Source organism: Aquarana catesbeiana, linkage group LG04 (assembly GCF_042186555.1).
Source record: "Aquarana catesbeiana isolate 2022-GZ linkage group LG04, ASM4218655v1, whole genome shotgun sequence".
Taxonomy (NCBI): Eukaryota; Metazoa; Chordata; class Amphibia; order Anura; family Ranidae; genus Aquarana; species Aquarana catesbeiana.
Window position 1 is genome coordinate 472,209,223 of NC_133327.1, and position 18,311 is coordinate 472,227,533.

The 18,311-nt window shown below is 44.9% G+C and overlaps 1 protein-coding gene across 1 annotated transcript in view; it reads right to left on the reverse strand.

Moving 5' to 3' along the window:
• The window catches only part of LOC141140426 (protein unc-93 homolog A-like), an 827,018-nt gene that overhangs the window by 242,728 nt on the left and 565,979 nt on the right, over positions 1-18,311 (reverse strand). The window lies entirely within an intron of this gene.

Genomic DNA, 18,311 nt, shown 5'->3' on the forward strand with positions numbered 1-18,311 from the left:
GCTCAGATCATTTGAAGAATTGCTCGGACCAGGAGTTTTACATAAAAGAGCAGCCAATGAGACTGAAATTCCCTTCTCTGTTTGGGTTGAGGTAACTTTCCAGCTAACATCAAGTCATAATAACACAAAACAGATACTAGTGCCACTTGTAGTATCAGAGGATGATAAAGTAGCAGAGAAGCCAATCATTGGTTACAATGTAATTGAAGAAATATTCAAAGAAACATCTGATGAGGGAAAGAAATCCATTCCAGGTTTTGTGGAGCTTTAGATTTGTCAACAAACAAAACAGAGGTCCTTTTAAACTTATTACAAGCCAATTGTAGGGAAAACCATGGTGCTCTACTAAAGACTGGTACCAAGAGCCAAAGAATTCCCGCAAATAGTGTAACCCACATCAGGTGTAGTGCCCACACAGGACCCTCACTGCAAACTCAGACCGTTCTGTTTACACCTGTGGCATTTATCATTTGCCTGGTGGGCTGTATATCAGTGAAACCTCAGTGACAATTCAGAGAGTACAGTTCTCCAAACTGACAATTCCAGTTTGGAATACAACCAAACAGGACTTTGTTTTACCAGGCCGAACCAAGCTTGGATGCATTGAGCCTATAAAGACAGCATATCCAGCACAAGTGAAGCTGAAACAAGTGGTGGATGTATCTACTGACTCAGTAAGTCATGATCCACATGCATCTACAACAAGACCAAAAGACCGGATGGACAATATCAACAAGGGTGATTCTCTTGAAAGCCATACTAATCCAGAGTTATGGGTTCCGCCAGTGCCTCTAGAACACCTCACTAAGGAGGAACAGCAAGTAGTCCAAAAGATGTTAAGGGAAGAATGCAATGCTTTTGCAAACAATGACTCTGATGTCGCATGTATTCCTTCCTTACAGTTACAGATTCGCCTCAAAGACAACACACCTGTCAAGAGAACTTATATGTCTGTGCCAAAACCACTACACCAAGAAGTAAAAGAGTAACTGCAGGACTTACTAAACCGTGGGTGGATCGCAGAATCAAAATCTTCATACTCCTCACCCATTGTATGCGTAAGAAAGAAAGATGGCAACTTAAGATTATGCTGTGACTACAGAGAGTTAAACCAGAAGTCCATTCCTGACCGTCCTCCAATTCCAAGGATTCAAAAGATGCTTGACAGTTTAGGAGGGAGTTTTTGGTTCTCCATGCTAGACCAGGGAAAAGCATATCATCAATGATTTGTGGAAGAAGCCAGTCGACCATTAACTGCCTTTATCACACCTTGGGGTTTGTATGAATGGATCCAAATACCCTTTGGTCTTAGCTCTGCACTAGCCAAATTCCAATGCAGTATGGAATTATGTTTAACGGGTTTGAGGGATGACATCTGCCTGCCTTACCTAGATGACAATCTGGTACACAGCAAATCATTCCATGAGCATGTAGAACATGTACGGTTAGTACTTCAACGTTATCAACAACAACAAATGTGAGCTTTTTAAAGACAAGGTCAGATTTCTGGGCAAAATTGTGTCAAAAGATGGCCATTCCATGGATCCAGCTGAGATTGCACCTGTACTAGACCATTGAGAGATAAAAGACCAGAGACCGTTGGAGAACTCAGGATATTATTGGGGTTTACTTCTGTGTTGGAGATTTTGAAATCCATATTTATATCATGGAGCTCCAAGGGAACCATTGCAAGGACTCTAATTAAATTACCACGCCCCATTGAATATATATATTTTAATATTATATATATATCTATATATATATATGTTATTACAGGACTTTATATATATTGTGATATCATGATGATATAGGAGCCCAGCTTACATTTTAAAAATACATTTTTTTTCTGTCTCATGGGAACGGTTGACTGTCTTCAGGTGATAATTAAACTAGTTAAATTTTCTTTTTGTTTTGTAAAGAGCCTGGGCAGACATTGCGGCTCCCAAGTCCTTGAAATGCTAATTTATGTTATATCAAAGAGGGCTGATGGTTGTAAATCAACAGATAGGGCTTAAACAAGTACTCAGGTTTTCAGACACAGAGGCACCAGAGATAGCCTCTTGCTTAGGTGGGAAGCATGATGACAAACTAGAATTGAACTTACAGCCAATCAGAATTTGATGCAACTCTGGACCAATGACAAGGTTCCGGCGGGGGGGGGGTAGAACCTGGATTGGTGGGAATAGGGGCGGGGGGGTATAAAAGACAGTACAGAGAGCTACACACGCTCTCTTCCTCTCTGTGTGCCCCCCCTGCAAGCATGGTAACATAAGGGCTGTCATCGCTTCTCGGCCTTTTGGCTAAGATCAAGTGTAGTATCGACTTTAGCCCTTAGGGGTGTCTCGGCTTCACAGCTAGGACGTTGAGAACCACTTGCATCTATCCAAGCTAATTGGTCCTTGTGGGGTACCCTCTGCTCGGCCTGGTAGGATCGTTGATTAAATTCAGCTTCACCTACTTGCTGCTATTGGGTTAGAGGCTTAGCCCCCACAGGGAAAGAGATTGCGGTCTTCCCTCCTCCCCCACTCTGCATTACTACCTCCGGGCAGTAGATGCTAGAGCCTTTGTTAAGGCTACGAAAAAGAGCGAAGACGTCGAGGAACCAGAAGGAAGCCGCCGAAGAACACCTGAAGTGACATCCAACTCCTCGACGATGGGGAAGAGTGATAAGAAGACCAGCAAGGAGAAGAAGAACCCCGTTCCAGCCACTTCCTCCGAGCCTGGGAATGCCGCTGCCTCAACCTCTGCCTCTACCCCGGCCACCACCAGCCGACCAGGATCAGCCAAGCCACACCAGCCTGCAGATGGCTCCCAGCTTTGGAGCCATGGATGAAGCAGACGGTCGTGCTGCAGCTGAAGGAGGTGGACGGAAGAGTCCCCGACATGACCCCGGAGATCTTTGGAAAGAAGATGATCCTGGAACAAGGGTTCAGCAAAGCGGAAACGCTTTCTGTGCAGACCTTCACAAAAGGTACCTTCTTTGTAACTTTTGTATCATTTCAGGTCTGCAGAAGATACTGGGAGATGGTGAAGACCAGTGGCCCTGAATCCCCTTTCCGGAAGTTCATTGCGAACTGCCCCATAACACGGGACGAAAGGCGGGTGACGGTGTCCATGAGGAACCCCCATACCCCAGGAAAGGACATAGCCACCTACCTCCAGAGGTTCTGCACTGTGGTAAAGGACTCGATCCAAATCCTCGATGTCAACGGCTTCTGGATAGGTAAGTGGTCTGTGCAAACTGAGGAAAGACCCTTCGGGGGACATCCAGCACCTGCAGCCTTCCTTCTCCCTGGGATCCTCCGCAGGATTCCTTTTCTATCCCGGCATACCCTACAACTGTAACAGGTGCGGGCAGCCGGGACACATAGGTAAGGATTGTACAGAGCTTGCTTGCAAGTTCTGTAGGGTGACAGGCCACGAGACCAAGGACTGTCCGAGGTCCAAAGCCTGTAACCTTTGCGGATTGGCAGAGCATGTCTTCAGACACTGCCCCCAGAGGACCCGGACCTACGCTGGAACCCTGATCCAGGGTAAGCCATCTGGGAGGAAGCCGCCAGAAAAAACGAAGAAACCAAAGGAACCTCGAAAGGCCACAGGTAAGTCCACTCCCTCCCCCCCTGCCCCAACCCCTACCTCCAGCACACCCCCACCCACCCCCTCTGTGCCGGAGGAGCCCCTCCCCACCCCTTCCCCCCCGAACCTGTCCTCCCTGGAGGACTTCCCCACCCTCCCACCCCCCTCCACCCTCACCAGTGGCCCAAGAGGAAGCCGGAAATGGAAGCCAGAGAGCCCAACAGCTGAGGCACCTGCCACCTCCACCAAATGGCCCAACGGGGTCCAACGCGACAGCGATGGACCAGAGCAAGTAGTGGAGGACCTAGAGTCTGCAGGGGAGGAAGGGGAGGAGATCGTGGTCGACCCCGAGCATGACCTCCCCCCCAACGTCCACATCAGCCAGCAGATGATGGAGTCTGTCCCCGAGGAGCTGGGCCTGGCCCAGAACACAGGACAGGCAGAAGACGCAACGGAAGAGCCACCCACCCTCCGGGGAGGTAAGTTCGGACCCTTGTTAACTAGACCCTCATACCCTTTTTCATTATGGCTGAGATCTCAATCTTTTCCATTAATGTGAGGAGTATCAAGGATACATCTAGAAGGCAAGCGGTCCTGACCTTTCTTTCAAGTCAGCAGAGTGATGTCTACATGCTTCAGGAGTGTGCCCTTCCTCCCTTGAGGAGGTACACTCATCTGTCTTCCCAGTGGACCCTTGGTCCCTCCTACTGGTCCGGGGGTGGCAATTGCAAGTCTGCAGGAGTAGCCATTCTGGTCAGGGGTGGGTGTTTCATGGTTGACTCTATCCATGAGCTAGTCTGTGGCCGTCTTTTGGTCGTAGACGGCTCGTGGGTGGAAGAGCCAGTTAGGCTCATCAACGTGTACACCCCCCCAGACAAGAATGCGCGGCTGGAACTTTTCCAGACCCTGCGGACCCAACTCGTCACCACCAGAACAGTAGTGATCGGCGGTGATTTTAACTGTCCGATCGAGGAGGATGGGCGCAGCTCCAGCATATACGCAAAACTTGATGCTACTTCTAGGCTGCTCAAGGAGATGATCTCGGAGGCCTCCTTGCAGGACGCCGTGGGATCCATAGGGAAAGGGACCATGAACTATTCGTGGTGCCAACCCGATGGATCTGTGCATTCCAGGATTGACTTCGTGCTCACTTCAAGAACAGTCAAGCATCGTGAGTTCTCCATGGTCCCCTGCTTTTTCTCTAACCACAGGGCTATTCACTTTCGGGGTGACCTGGGCGAGGGCTTTGCCCGTGGACCGGGTTCCTGGAAGCTAAATAGCACCCTGCTGGAAAACGAGGAATTGATGGGGGAACTCCGAGAGGCCTATGCCACCTGGACGGAGGAAAAGAGATTCTTCGGAAGGGTAAGTGACTGGTGGGAGTTTGTGAAGGTTAAGCTGCGTAGCTTCTTTCAGGCAAGGGGACGCCAGCGTGTGTGTGCCAGGAGGAGGGAACTCAGGAGACTGCAGGACCTTCAGCACTGTGGCTGGGACGTTAGGCAGGACCTGGAGGACACTAAGAGGAGCCTGAAAGGACACTTCGAGGAAGAATCCAGGCACATTGTCTTCCGTGCCAAGGTGGAGAATCTTGAGAAAGGTGAGAAGTGTAATTCTTTCTTTTTCAGGAAACTTCACTCAGGACACACACCCTTGTCAGAGTTGCGCGACAAGACCGGAACACTCCAGAAGGGGAAGAAGGCTGTGATGCAAGTGGTCAGCGACTACTACACCAACCTCTACTCCCCGAAAGACACACAGGCGGCCGACAGGTTCCTGTCAGGTATTTCTAACCAAATTGATCCTGCAGGTTCATCAACCGTCAACGCCCCCTTGGTGTTGGAGGAGCTGCACTCTGCCGCTAAATCCTTTAGGTGAGGCAAGACCCCGGGCTATGATGGTCTCCCAGTTGAGCTCTATGTAGCACTGTGGGACCTCGTGGGCCCGGACCTGCTCGAGCTGTACGAGGAGATGGTGGTGGAAGGCAGAATGCCTCCGTCACTGAGGGAGGGGATGATCACGATTATGTATAAGCGGAAGGGGGAGAGATCGGATCTTAAAAATTGGCGTCCGATCTCTCTTCTGAACGTGGACTACAAAATCCTCGCCAAGGTCCTGGCCAACAGGCTGAAGTCTGCCATCGGACAGATCATCCACCCGGATCAGACTTGCGGCATTCCTGGTCGCAGGATTGCGGACAGCCTTGCGATTGTCCGGGACACGGTCCAGTACATTCATGGCCGCCGTGTGCACGCGGCCCTGGTCAGTCTTGACCAGGAGAAGGCCTTTGACCGTGTCTCCCATGAGTTTATGTGCAGAGCTCTGCGAAGCTTTGGTCTTGGGGAAATGTTTTGTTCGTATGTGGATATAATGTACACTGACATTTCTAGTTTGGTGCTGGTAAATGGCTGGAAAACTGACCCCTTTCCAATTTTGTCTGGGGTCAGACAAGGCTGCCCTCTCTCACCTCTGCTTTTTGTTTGTTGTATAGAGCTCTTCGCCCGAAGCATCAGACGGAACCCAGAGATCAGAGGGATCACCGCACCAGGACCGGACAGACGGGAGGTCAAGTGCTCACTCTACATGGACGACGTGACGGTGTTCTGTGCTGATCGGCGCTCCATCGACACACTCGCCCAGACCTGTGAGGACTTCGGCCAAGCTTCAGGGGCAAAGGTCAACTGCGGGACTCAGAAGTCATGCTCTTCAGAAAGTGGTTCCTGCCTTCTTCTGCACCCATTCCTTTCAGCATCAAGACGGACTTCATCAAAATCCTTGGGGTCTGGTTTGGAGCTGAGGGCGCAGCCCTGAAGTCCTGGGAAGAAAGACTGACAAAGATGCGACAGAAGTTTGGACTTTGGAGCCTCAGAGAACTCACCATCGAAGGCAAAACACTCGTACTCCGCAGCGAGATCCTCCCTGTGTTGCAGTACCTCGCCCAGGCCTGGCCCCCCCGGGTCAACTCCTGTAAGGCCATCACCAGGGCGGTGTTTCACTTCATCTGGAGCTCCAAAATTGACAGAGTGAAGCGGGCGGTTATGTTCAAGGAACCCCTCAAAGGCGGTAAGGGCGTGCCCGACATCGCTACACTTCTGAGGGTGTGGTTTGCTTGTAACTGCATCCGCAGGACATTGGTGGACAGAACTGTGGACTCTGGTGGTAACTCCATGTCCCGTTTTTTCCTCCTGCCTTTCTGGAGGACCCTTGGATGGGACAAATGGGACAGCTCTATCCCCTACAACTGGGAAACCCCTTGGTACTACTTGGACACCTTCAAGTTTATTATTATTATGGAATGAAGCCCGACTTGTGGAAGCCAAAAACTATCCACAAGTTGATTAGAGCATCGGACATTGTTGAGACTGTTCCAGGCCTCCCTTCAGCCACTTGTAAAGTGGTCTGGAGGAATGTTTCTTCAAAGAGACTCACCAACAGGCACAAAGATCTGGCATGGATGGCAATCTAAGGGGGGTTGCCACTCAGGACATTCATGCATGCCAGAAACCTGTGCAGATACAGGCACTGCCCCTTTTGCATCATCCAGGAGGAAACTGCTCTGCATGTTTTCTGGGAGTGCCCCTTTGCACAGGACCTGTTGAGGGCCCTGGAACCTGAACTCAAAGACTTTGTACCACAGACTGCTATCACACACTTTGGTGTGTTGAACGGACTCTTCTGTGGAACTCATTCACAGGAGGACATTGACGGTGCCTGGCGGGTGCTGTGTTGCTTTAAGGACGCTTTATGGTGCGCCAGAAAGCACCTCATCCACCAGCGGGAGAGGATGTCCATCGAGGACTGTCGCAGACTGGTCCACAGTCTGCTCAGAGACTACCACTTGATGGACCTCAAGGAGGAAGAGGAGGTCTGAAGATTTCCCCTCCCCCCCCCTCCCCCGTGTATCCTTTGGCAGTTCAAATAAAGCTTCGGGCCTGTGAACTCTTTCTCCCTCCCCTACCCCACCTTCTCCACCCCCCCAACACACCCGTTGCACATTTGAATGTTATTAGAATTATTATTTGAATGTTATTACTGTATGCTACTTAACGGTCTCCAGAGTATAATAACCACTCTATACCCAGTTCCCCACCACTGCGCCTCGGAGAAACAACCTTAATAGTTAATATCAATAGTTGATGTATAAATCTACTTATAGCTGCCACGTTGTAAACCTCAATTGTACCATATGTTTTAAATCTATGACGTGTCTGTGGCGAATGAGCGACACGTGAAGAAATAAATACGTGGCGCTCCCTAAAAATATCAATCTCACCCTTTCCAATGATTACATTACTCTACTAATGAACACCTATTTATAAGTGTATACCGCCAAAAACAATTATAAAATATATAATATTAGTGAACATCAAATAAATATACAGAAAATAACACCGTGCCAATACTGCCAATAAATTTACATCTATATACAATCCTTGTATGGTGAAAATACAAAAAATGTGAAATTATTGTATATCAAAAATACCAAATAGTGAACAAAATATATATATATAAGTGAACGTGATCCAGTGACACTAAATAATGTTCATTTTCATTTTGGAAACGCGTTTCCCAACATGTTTATAGTATGCAGGTGAGGAATCCGTATCTTCCCATTGGGAGGCATATAATCTCTACACACAACTATAGGGTCCCAAAAGTGACCTTTGTGGCCCTTTACAAAATACAGATCCCCATGAGAGGTGGCGACTGGAACAAGTCTCTGCTGCAAAGAGAGCAGAGATGGATATTCCAGTTACAGGCCACCTCTCCACCAGGCCTCAATGAATCAATTTCGTTCGCCCCTTTTTTGCAGGGGTTTTCATCTGGAAAAACACAATGAACATATGGGACCGGACCGTTCATTTCGAACGTTCCACAGCGCCTTGTGGAAATATACCACCATCCATTCCCTTTTTCTCATTCCTTTTTCCTTCTTCCCTTCCCCCTTTCCCTTCCTTTTTCCCCCTCCCCTTTTTTTTTTTTTTTCCCCCACCCCCTTTCCCCCCCGCCCCCCCCCCATGTAGATCAAGGGAGCGCTCTCTATAATACAATATATAACCCATTAGCTTTTCCACTATTTAACATCCATTCCTGCCTGGTACTTTCCCACACGCGATAAATATCGCTAACCGCGATCACTTTCAATATTCTCTAGCATATGATGTACAATTTTGTGTGTGGGAAATGGAAGTTAACACAATATTTCCTATACCTCTAAATATCCTATTTTCAGAGGAATTTAGCCTGGAAACAGTTCACAGTTCCCTATATATCCTTATATGCTTATTTTCTGTATTATGCAATTTTTCTTTTTTCTTTTTGTCAAATGTGTTATCGGCTTACTAGATTGCAATGGGATGAAGCTAATATAACCAAAGTGTCACCGTTTAGGCAATAATGATATATAACTATGGACAGCGAAGGGTTAACTTTAGCTACATAGACCCTATGTATACTGCCCAGTGAGTGGGTGATGAGGATTGGCTGTGTTACATTCCAATGCCCTAATGTATAAATTGTTGCCTGTTTCTATGTCCATCATGTCTCCCTCCTATGCCGGTTCTTTCCCTCCAGGGGGCGGGGGCGCACCATTTGTGCCTTCCTGGCAGGAAAAGAGGGGAGACGCTTGGGCCCTGCGTCTCCTGTATACGCCCACCAGGTGTCAGCACCTGGTCCTGGGCGCCTCTTGCCTGCCAGCGGCGTCCCGGATCCCCTCCGGACGCCGTGTTCACGCGCGCGCGACCCAGAGCGCGTGTGCGTGACGTAGCGGCGCCTGCGCAGTTGCGGCGGAAGGGACGGGAGTGCCCGAGAGTTTACACTCCTCCTGAACGCCGGGGGGGTCACGTTGGAGCGCACAGCTGTGCTGCTCTTCCCCAGTGTGGGGGGGAGGAGGGACGAGTGTGTCAGTATGTCTGCACCTGATGGGAGTTAGTCATATGACACTCCCTATAAAATGCATTAAGTTTTAAGGGAAGGCTATTGAATCTTTTCAAACTGCTTGATACCTGGCTATGCACCCACTGACCTAAGTAATTGGTAAGTACACTTGACATGCTTCCTAGCATCTTCCCCTATATATTCCTTTATCTTGTTAAGATTGACTTTTTGTATTTCAACTTCTTAGAACCAGGAATACCATACTTAACCATTTTGGTTCGCCTAATTGGGTAAACAGTTCCTTGATCACCCATGCACTTTATCACAGTTTTCCTACACATTTGGTTGCTGTTTGTTTGGTTGAGGTTTGTGTTCATCTTGTGTTCTCACCTTCCAGTCCACACATTTCACATTCCCTTTCCCCATACCACTGTACACTCCGCACCCACCCTGTCCATACCTCACTCCCCTTTCCCAACCACTTTCTCCCTTCCTTTTCCCCCCTTTCCTCTCTTCCCCCCTTTTTCCCCCCATCCATCACCTCTTTCCCTTCCTCTTTCCCCCCCCCCTCCACTTTGCACCACTGTCCCCACCTATCACTCCCAATCCCCCCCTTTTTTCACTTCCTTTTTTTTCACTCCCTTCTCCCCCTATGGTGCTGCTACCCCATTGCTTTCCATTCAATATTTTACTACCATATGGTCCTTGATGGGCAGCAGGGTCTTTGCTGTTGTTTGTCTACTCTTTTCACTCACTGTCACATCTTTCTTACTCTGCGTGGTTCACTGTTTTTTCTTGCATATTCATTCACTTTCACACTTCCCTCACACTTTCTTTTCTTTTCTATTTTTCCCCTCTCTCTCCCCCCCCTTCTTTTTTCCCCTCCCCTTCTTCCCCCCCCCCCTTACTCAACCCCTTCCCTTCCCCCCCCCTTTTTTCTTTTTTTTTTTCCCTTCCCCTCCCGTCCTCCCTCTCCACCTTTTTCCTTTCCCCGCCTTCCCTTCCCCTTCATTCCTTTTATTTCCTTCTATTTTCTTTCCACTTTCTGTATATGTTTCCCTGCATACCCATGGACCCACTATAATGCCCTGCAATAGGGAAACTTTCAAACATTTGAGGAGTCTACTGACTCCTCACTTTCTATTTTTGTCGTTAGTGCCAACGTGAATTTCTCCAGGTGCAGCTCCTGGCCATTCGTGGCCCCTCCCCTCCCCTGCACATACGTGGGGGGCATATAGGCGTGATCCCTCGTAAGGCACATCTGGTCTGCCACCCTTCCCCTGGGGAGTTGGCCCGGCACAGGGGAGACAGAGGACATGGGAGGAACTACATTACCTTAAATATCTTGTATTGCCAGGAACCTTGTCGATAGGTAATTATGTAATTCATGCAGATATGTTATATTGTATACAGAGGGGTTTGCTATTGTTGAGTCTTATGCCATTGTTCGATATATGTTTGCATTTCCACAGCGGACAACCCATCCTCTGAAGAAGACCCAGCGAGGGTCGAAACGCGTCAGGATTCATATCTACAATTCCTGTTGTCCCATATATTGTATTGTACATTGCTTTTATCCTTAGGCACTGTCTTTTGCCTTACTTTAGGGGATTACACCCTTAAGGACACTTTGGTTGTACTCATAACACATTGCAAATTGTACTGTTCCTAGATACGGGTACTATCCGTTGTAACTTTTATGATGCACACAGTTCATGTCCTGACTTGAACAGTCAGAATCAATTTACTTATTTTTATTATATATTCTTGCACCAATAAAATTAATCCTTTTGACCACTTCTATTGTATTTTATTGGCTGCCTTAAAGCCCAGATAGGGGGTCTTTTTGTAGTTTTTTATACACTTCATGGGGTGTGCAGCCCATTTGTCTACACTCATGTGAGTGTCATTCGTTGCCTAATGTTCATGTACATTCGTGCCAGAAAAAGTTCTCCCAATTCCAAAAGTGTAATCTTCTTTCCAGAAATCCTTTCACCACACCTGAGTGTTCAGTGAACCCACTCCCAGTGAAAACTCACTCACCAGCTCCCAATGCCTCCACTTGCGTGTGAGGCTATATAGCATAGAGATTCAAATCATCTGGAATCAGTTAACCATATCTCCATCTGGGTACACGTTCCATATGTGAATTAAAAAAAGCTCCCAATAGTGTGATAACGTCACTCAATTTATTAGCACACACTTCATATGACACTTCAACAGTTCAACTCACATTTGTAAAAAATATAAAAGCACAGCAAACTCCACAGCACACTGTATAAGCAGTATCCACCCCAGCAACTTAAATAAACCTCCTGGGGGGATGCGGTCACGGCGGACCCAAGACAGGCTGGCGTGTATGGTGTATCTCTCACCCTCTCCTCTCCCGTCTGCCTAAAGAGCCCGAACTTCCTGGGTGAGTAAACCGCAGCACTCGCTCCTCTGTAGGTTACTCGTACGCGATGTTCACCGTAGTTTGGCCACGCCCCGACAAGCTTCGTCACACCTGTGACTTAATCATGGGATAGGCCTCTTTTACTGTCAATCAGTCCTTTTATCCCCTCCCGTCCATGACTACTAAAGGGTGCCTGAATGCGCCCCACGTAAGCTCCGCGACTGCGCTGTACATGTGTCCCCGTGAGCGCAATCCCCCGCTATTTGAGACCGCTACTCAGTGGGTCCTGAGGTACCATATTGTAGCATCTGATTATCTGCTACAAAATGTGTCATCTCCAATGTTAATTAATTTACAAAGCAACATCAATCAAAAATATAGGTACTTGGATCGCTGTTTTCAAATCTGAATACCGGACCCTGCAATATTAACGCATTAATGCTGGTTGCTTAGTACATGTTGCTAAAGTGCATCACAATATTACATAACAACCCATTCCTCTCCAATGCTCTCAAATTTATCACCAAAACTTGTGTATTATTCCCACAATCCACATTTAAACCATATTAATAACTATCCATATTTAATAATTCTATAAAAAATATTAAAATATACATCCGCACTCCATTTCCATAAAAGATATTTTGGAATTATTTTAGAATTATTCTAGAATATTTCTAGAGTATTTTTAGAATATTTTTAGAATATTTTTAGAATGGCTGGCATTTGATAGTCCTAACTATCAATTATTTATAAAGTTAAAATAATTTTAAAAAACAATAGTAATCTAGACTACTTCTGTCTATACATAATTAGCTTATCTAAAAGAGATGCACACCCCCCCCCCACTATATAAAGTGATTGTGACAGAATCCCTTAAAGTGCTGTGCAGTTCCTAAGAGTAAACCAATTCCACGGTAGGTGCTACAATGTACAACTAAAATGATGATAATCAGTCTAAAAATCATTGATAAAACAATTTAGGTCCAGTTCAATATTGAGTCCTCTCGGGGTCAAACTTTTAAAAAGAAATATCCATTCCGTTTCCCTCCATGATAGATCCCTTATCCTATTGGAACCCCTCCAGGAAGGATGCACTACATCAATGCCGCAAAACTGTAGCAATGAGGGGTCCTGTTGGTGCCTGTCTTTAAAGTGCATGGACACACTATACCATTTTTTATGTTCGTCAAGTGTTCGCCTATTCGGACCTTCAGTTGTCTTTTGGTCCTTCCTACATAATATAGGCCACAGGGGCACCACATGAGATAAACCACATGCGTGGTAGTGCATGTGCTGAACTCCTTAATTTCGAATCTCTCACCTTCTCTGTTGGTGACATTGGTGATGCCCCTATTCCTCACCCTCACTGTCTTGCAGCACACACATTTCCTGCAACAATAGAAACCCCTAAAGTTGAAGGACAAAGATCTTGGATTTGGTGGATCCAAGATCTTCTTAACTATTTGGTCACCTATACTTGGGGCTCTTCTATATATAAATTTAGGTTTTGCTGGTAATATATCCCCTAAGTGTCTATCTTTACAAAGGATATACTAGTATTTCCTATAAATATTTTCTATTTCCCTGTACTGACAGTGGAAACCTGAAACAAAGCTTAATTGATGTTGGGTGTCCCCTACTTGTGGTTCTTTCTCTTTCAAGCATTGTTCCCTGGGAATTTCGGCTACCTCCTGTATTATTTCAGTCAGTTTCTCATTGTTGTACCCCTTCTGTATAAATTTCTCCTTAAGAGCATTTGATTGGATCACATAATCATCAAGCTGTGTACAATTACGACGGATACGTAATATCTGTCTTTTCAGGATGTTCCTTATCCAAGACGGATGATGTCCACTCGCCACGGACAAATAACTATTGCAGTTATTGAAGTTTTTGCAGTTTTGCAGTTATTGCAGTTTTGAAGTACACCTTGGTTTTTAATGTGTTAGAAACGTTATCTATAGTGACATCCAAAAAAGTTAATTGTTTGTTCACTTATTTGTTATTCCAATTTGATATTATTCGTATTCCTATTCAAATGTCCCAAAAATTCTTCCAAAGACTCCTTTGTTCCCTCCCAAATCAACAAAATATTATCAATAAACCTTCGGTAGAACTTGAGCTGGGGTCTATTTATGTTGAACACCTGTCTATCCTCCCACTCGGACATGAACAAGTTGGCGAGGCTAGGGGCATATTTTGCCCCCATTGCCACGCCAATTTGCCACGTCATTGTTCCTGGACCCCCACACATTCAAACCATGGATACACTGCCCCCACCAAACGAAGGAGGGGTTGTAGGGCAGGAAAATCCAAGCAATCCAAAAAAACGGCTGAGGGATGTGTGAATACGGGGATTTACAATTTGAGTGGTGTAGAATTGGACCATAAAGAAATTAATATTTTAAATTTGGGCCTTAAGTGTGCACCAAAGAAGAAAATGAACACATTTCAGATGTATATAGACACACACAAGTTCATCAGATCTATGAACATAAAAAAATACTTTTTAAGTCATCCGGTGGAAGCAAGAACAAGAGCTTTGGGGGTGCCTGATAGAATAGATAGTGGTCTAAAAAACAGATCGATATTCAATCCCCAGATTCAAAGTAACCACTTCGTTGAGGTGTTTAAAAACTTGGTATTAAAAGACATTGAGGATCTACCAGTTAAGAAAGGGGTAAACCCTTATTACATCAAAGAAGGTATAGAATCCCTAGAAAACAGAAAAAATATAATAATTCGACCAGCCGACAAGGGAGGAGGGGTAGTAGTCATGGACAAGTCATTTTACCATGAACAATTAGTGGATTTATTGGGTGATCGGAACACATACAAAAAACTGAAGTCTGACCCCACAGAACCATATAGCATCCAATTAGCAGCATTGCTGGAGTGGGGGTTTGGGGTAAAGGCCCTAAACCCCAAAGAAAAAAGATATCTCGTACCAAGTGCAAGTCGGATACCGGTGATCTACACGCTGCCCAAGGTTCATAAAAATATCCAGAACCCACCTCCTCGCCCTATAGTAAATGGAATTGGGTCAGTAACTGCAAGACTGGGCGAATATTTAGATACATTTCTCCAACCCAGTGTAAAACTAACGAGAGCATACCTTAAGGATACTTCTGACCTACTGCGTTTATTGGAACAAGTGAAATTGGATCCATTAGCAATATCATATTTGGTAACAGCTGACGTAGCCTCCTTATATACAAACATACAACATGAGGATGCAGCCTTGGCCCTTAATTGGGCATTAAGTAGGAGGGATGATATCCCGTATGTACAGAAGAAGTTTGTGGGACATGCATTAGAGTTTTGCATGTCCCACAACTATTTTTGGTTTAACGGACAGTTTTTCTCTCAACAAGTTGGCGTGGCAATGGGGGCAAAATATGCCCCTAGCCTCGCCAACTTGTTCATGTCCGAGTGGGAGGATAGACAGGTGTTCAACATAAATAGACCCCAGCTCAAGTTCTACCGAAGGTTTATTGATGATATTTTGTAGATTTGGGAGGGAACAAAAAAGTCTTTGGAAGAATTTTTGGGACATTTGAATAGGAATACGAATAATATCCGTCTTGGATAAGGAACAACCCGAAAGCACAGATAATGCGTATCCGTCGTAATTGTACACAGCTTGATGATTATGTGATCCAATTAAATGCTCTTAAGGAGAAATTTATACAGAAGGGGTACAACAATGAGAAACTGACTGAAATAATATAGGAGGTAGCCGAAATTCCCAGGGAAAAATGCTTGAAAGAGAAAGAACCACAAGTAGGGGACACCCAACATCAATTAAGCTTTGTTTCAGGTTTCCACTGTCAGTACAGGGAAATAGAAAATATTTATAGGAAATACTGGTATATCCTTTGTAAAGATAGACACTTAGGGGATATATTACAAGCACAACCTAAATTTATGTATAGAAGAGCCCCAAGTATAGGTGACCAAATAGTTAAGAAGATCTTGGATCCACCAAATCCAAGATCTTTGTCCTTCAACTTTAGGGGTTTCTATTGTTGCAGGAAATGTGTGTGCTGCAAGACAGTGAGGGTGAGGAATAGGGGCATCACCAATGTCACCAACAGAGAAGGTGAAAGATTCAAAATTAAGGAGTTCAGCACATGCACTACCACGCATGTGGTTTATCTCATGTGGTGCCCCTGTGGCCTATATTATGTAGGAAGGACCAAAAGACAACTGAAGGTCCGAATAGGTGAACACTTGACGAACATAAAAAATGAATACAAATACCATAGTGTGTCCATGCACTTTAAAGACAGGCACCAACAGGACCCCTCATTGCTACAGTTTTGTGGCATTGATGTAGTGCATCCTTCCTGGAGGGGTTCGAATAGGATAAGGGATCTATCACGGAAGGAAACGGAATGGATATTTCTTTTTAGAAGTTTGACCCCGAGAGGACTCAATATTGAACTGGACCTAAATTGTTTTATCAATGATTTTTAGATTGATTATCATCATTTTAGTTGTACACTGTAGCACTTACCGTGGAATTGGTTTACTCTTAGGAATTGCACAGCACTTTAAGGGATTCTGTCACAATCACTTTATATAGTGGGGGGGGGGGTGTGCATCTCTTTTAGATAAGCTAATTATGTATAGACAGGAGTAGTCTAGATTGCACCAGTTTACAGCTGGGTTAGACCTCTCACTCACCAATATATTAATAAGTAATTACACATATTTTACTATTGTGTTTTAAAATTATTTTAACTTTATAAATAATTGATAGTTAGGACTATCAAATGCCAGCCATTCTAAAAATATTCTAAAAATATTCTAAAAATACTCTAGAAATATTCTAGAATAATTCTAAAATAATTCCAAAATATCTTTTATGGAAATGGAGTGCGGATGTATATTTTAATATTTTTTATAGAATTATTAAATATGGATAGTTATTAATATGGTTTAAATGTGGATTGTGGGAATAATACACACGTTTTGGTGATAAATTTGAGAGCATTGGAGAGGAATGGGTTGTTATGTAATATTGTGATGCACTTTAGCAACATGTACTAAGTAACCAGCATTAATGCGTTAATATTGCAGGGTCCGGTATTCAGATTTGAAAACAGCGATCTAAGTACCTATATTTTTGATTGATGTTGCTTTGTAAATTAACTAACATTGGAGATGACACATTTTGTAGCAGATAATCAGATGCTACAATATGGTACCCCAGGACCCACTGAGTAGCGGTCTCAAGTAGCGAGGGATTGCGCTCACGGGGACACATGTACAGCGCAGTCGCGGAGCTTACATGGGGCGCATGCGCATTCAGGCACCCTTTAGTAGTCATGGACGGGAGGGGATAGAAGGACTGATTGACAGTAAAAGCGGCCTATCCCATGATTAAGTCACAGGTGTGACGAAGCTTGTCGGGGTGTGGCCAAACTACGGTGAACATCGCGTACGAGTAACCTACAGAGGAGCGAGTGCTGCGGTTTACCCACCCAGGAAGCGATCGGGCTCTTTAGGTAGACGGGAGAGGAGAGGGTGAGAGATACACCATACATGCCAGCCTGTCTTGGGTCCGCTGTGACCGCATCCCCCCAGGAGGTTTATTGAAGTTGCTGGGGTGGATACTGCTTATACAGTGTGCTGTGGAGTTTGCTGTGCTTTTATATTTTTTACAAATGTGAGTTGAACTGTTGAAGTGTCATATGAAGTGTGTGCTAATAAATTGAGTGACGTTATCACACTATTGGGAGCTTTTTTTTAATTCACATATGGAACGTGTACCCAGATGGAGATATGGTTAACTGATTCCAGATGATTTGAATCTCTGCTATATAGCCTCACACGCAAGTGGAGGCATTGGGAGCTGGTGAGTGAGTTTTCACTGGGAGTGGGTTCACTGAACACTCAGGTGTGGTGAAAGGATTTCTGGAAAGAAGATTACACTTTTGGAATTGGGAGAACTTTTTCTGGCACGAATGTACATGAACATTATTTAGTGTCACTGGATCACGTTCACTTATATATATATTTTGTTCACTATTTTGTATTTTTGATATACAATAATTTCACATTTTTTGTATTTTCACCATACAAGGATTGTATATAGATGTAAATTTGAGCAGTATTGGCAAAGTGTTATTTTCTGTATATTTATTTGATGTTCACTAATATTATATATTTTATCATTGTTTTTGGCGGTATACACTTATAAATAGGTGTTCATTAGTAGAGTAATGTAATCACTGGAAAGGGTGAGATTGATATTTTTAGGGAGCGCCAGGTATTTATTTCTTCACGTGTGGCTCATTCACCACAGACACGTCATAGATTTAAAACATATGGTACTATATTAGACTTTATGACCTGACTTTTTGACATGTGTTCGAAGTAATGCTTTCAGGGTAATGCGGCGTCATGCATTATGTGATGTTTCGGGGTATTATCACTCTGCACAACACATTAGGCA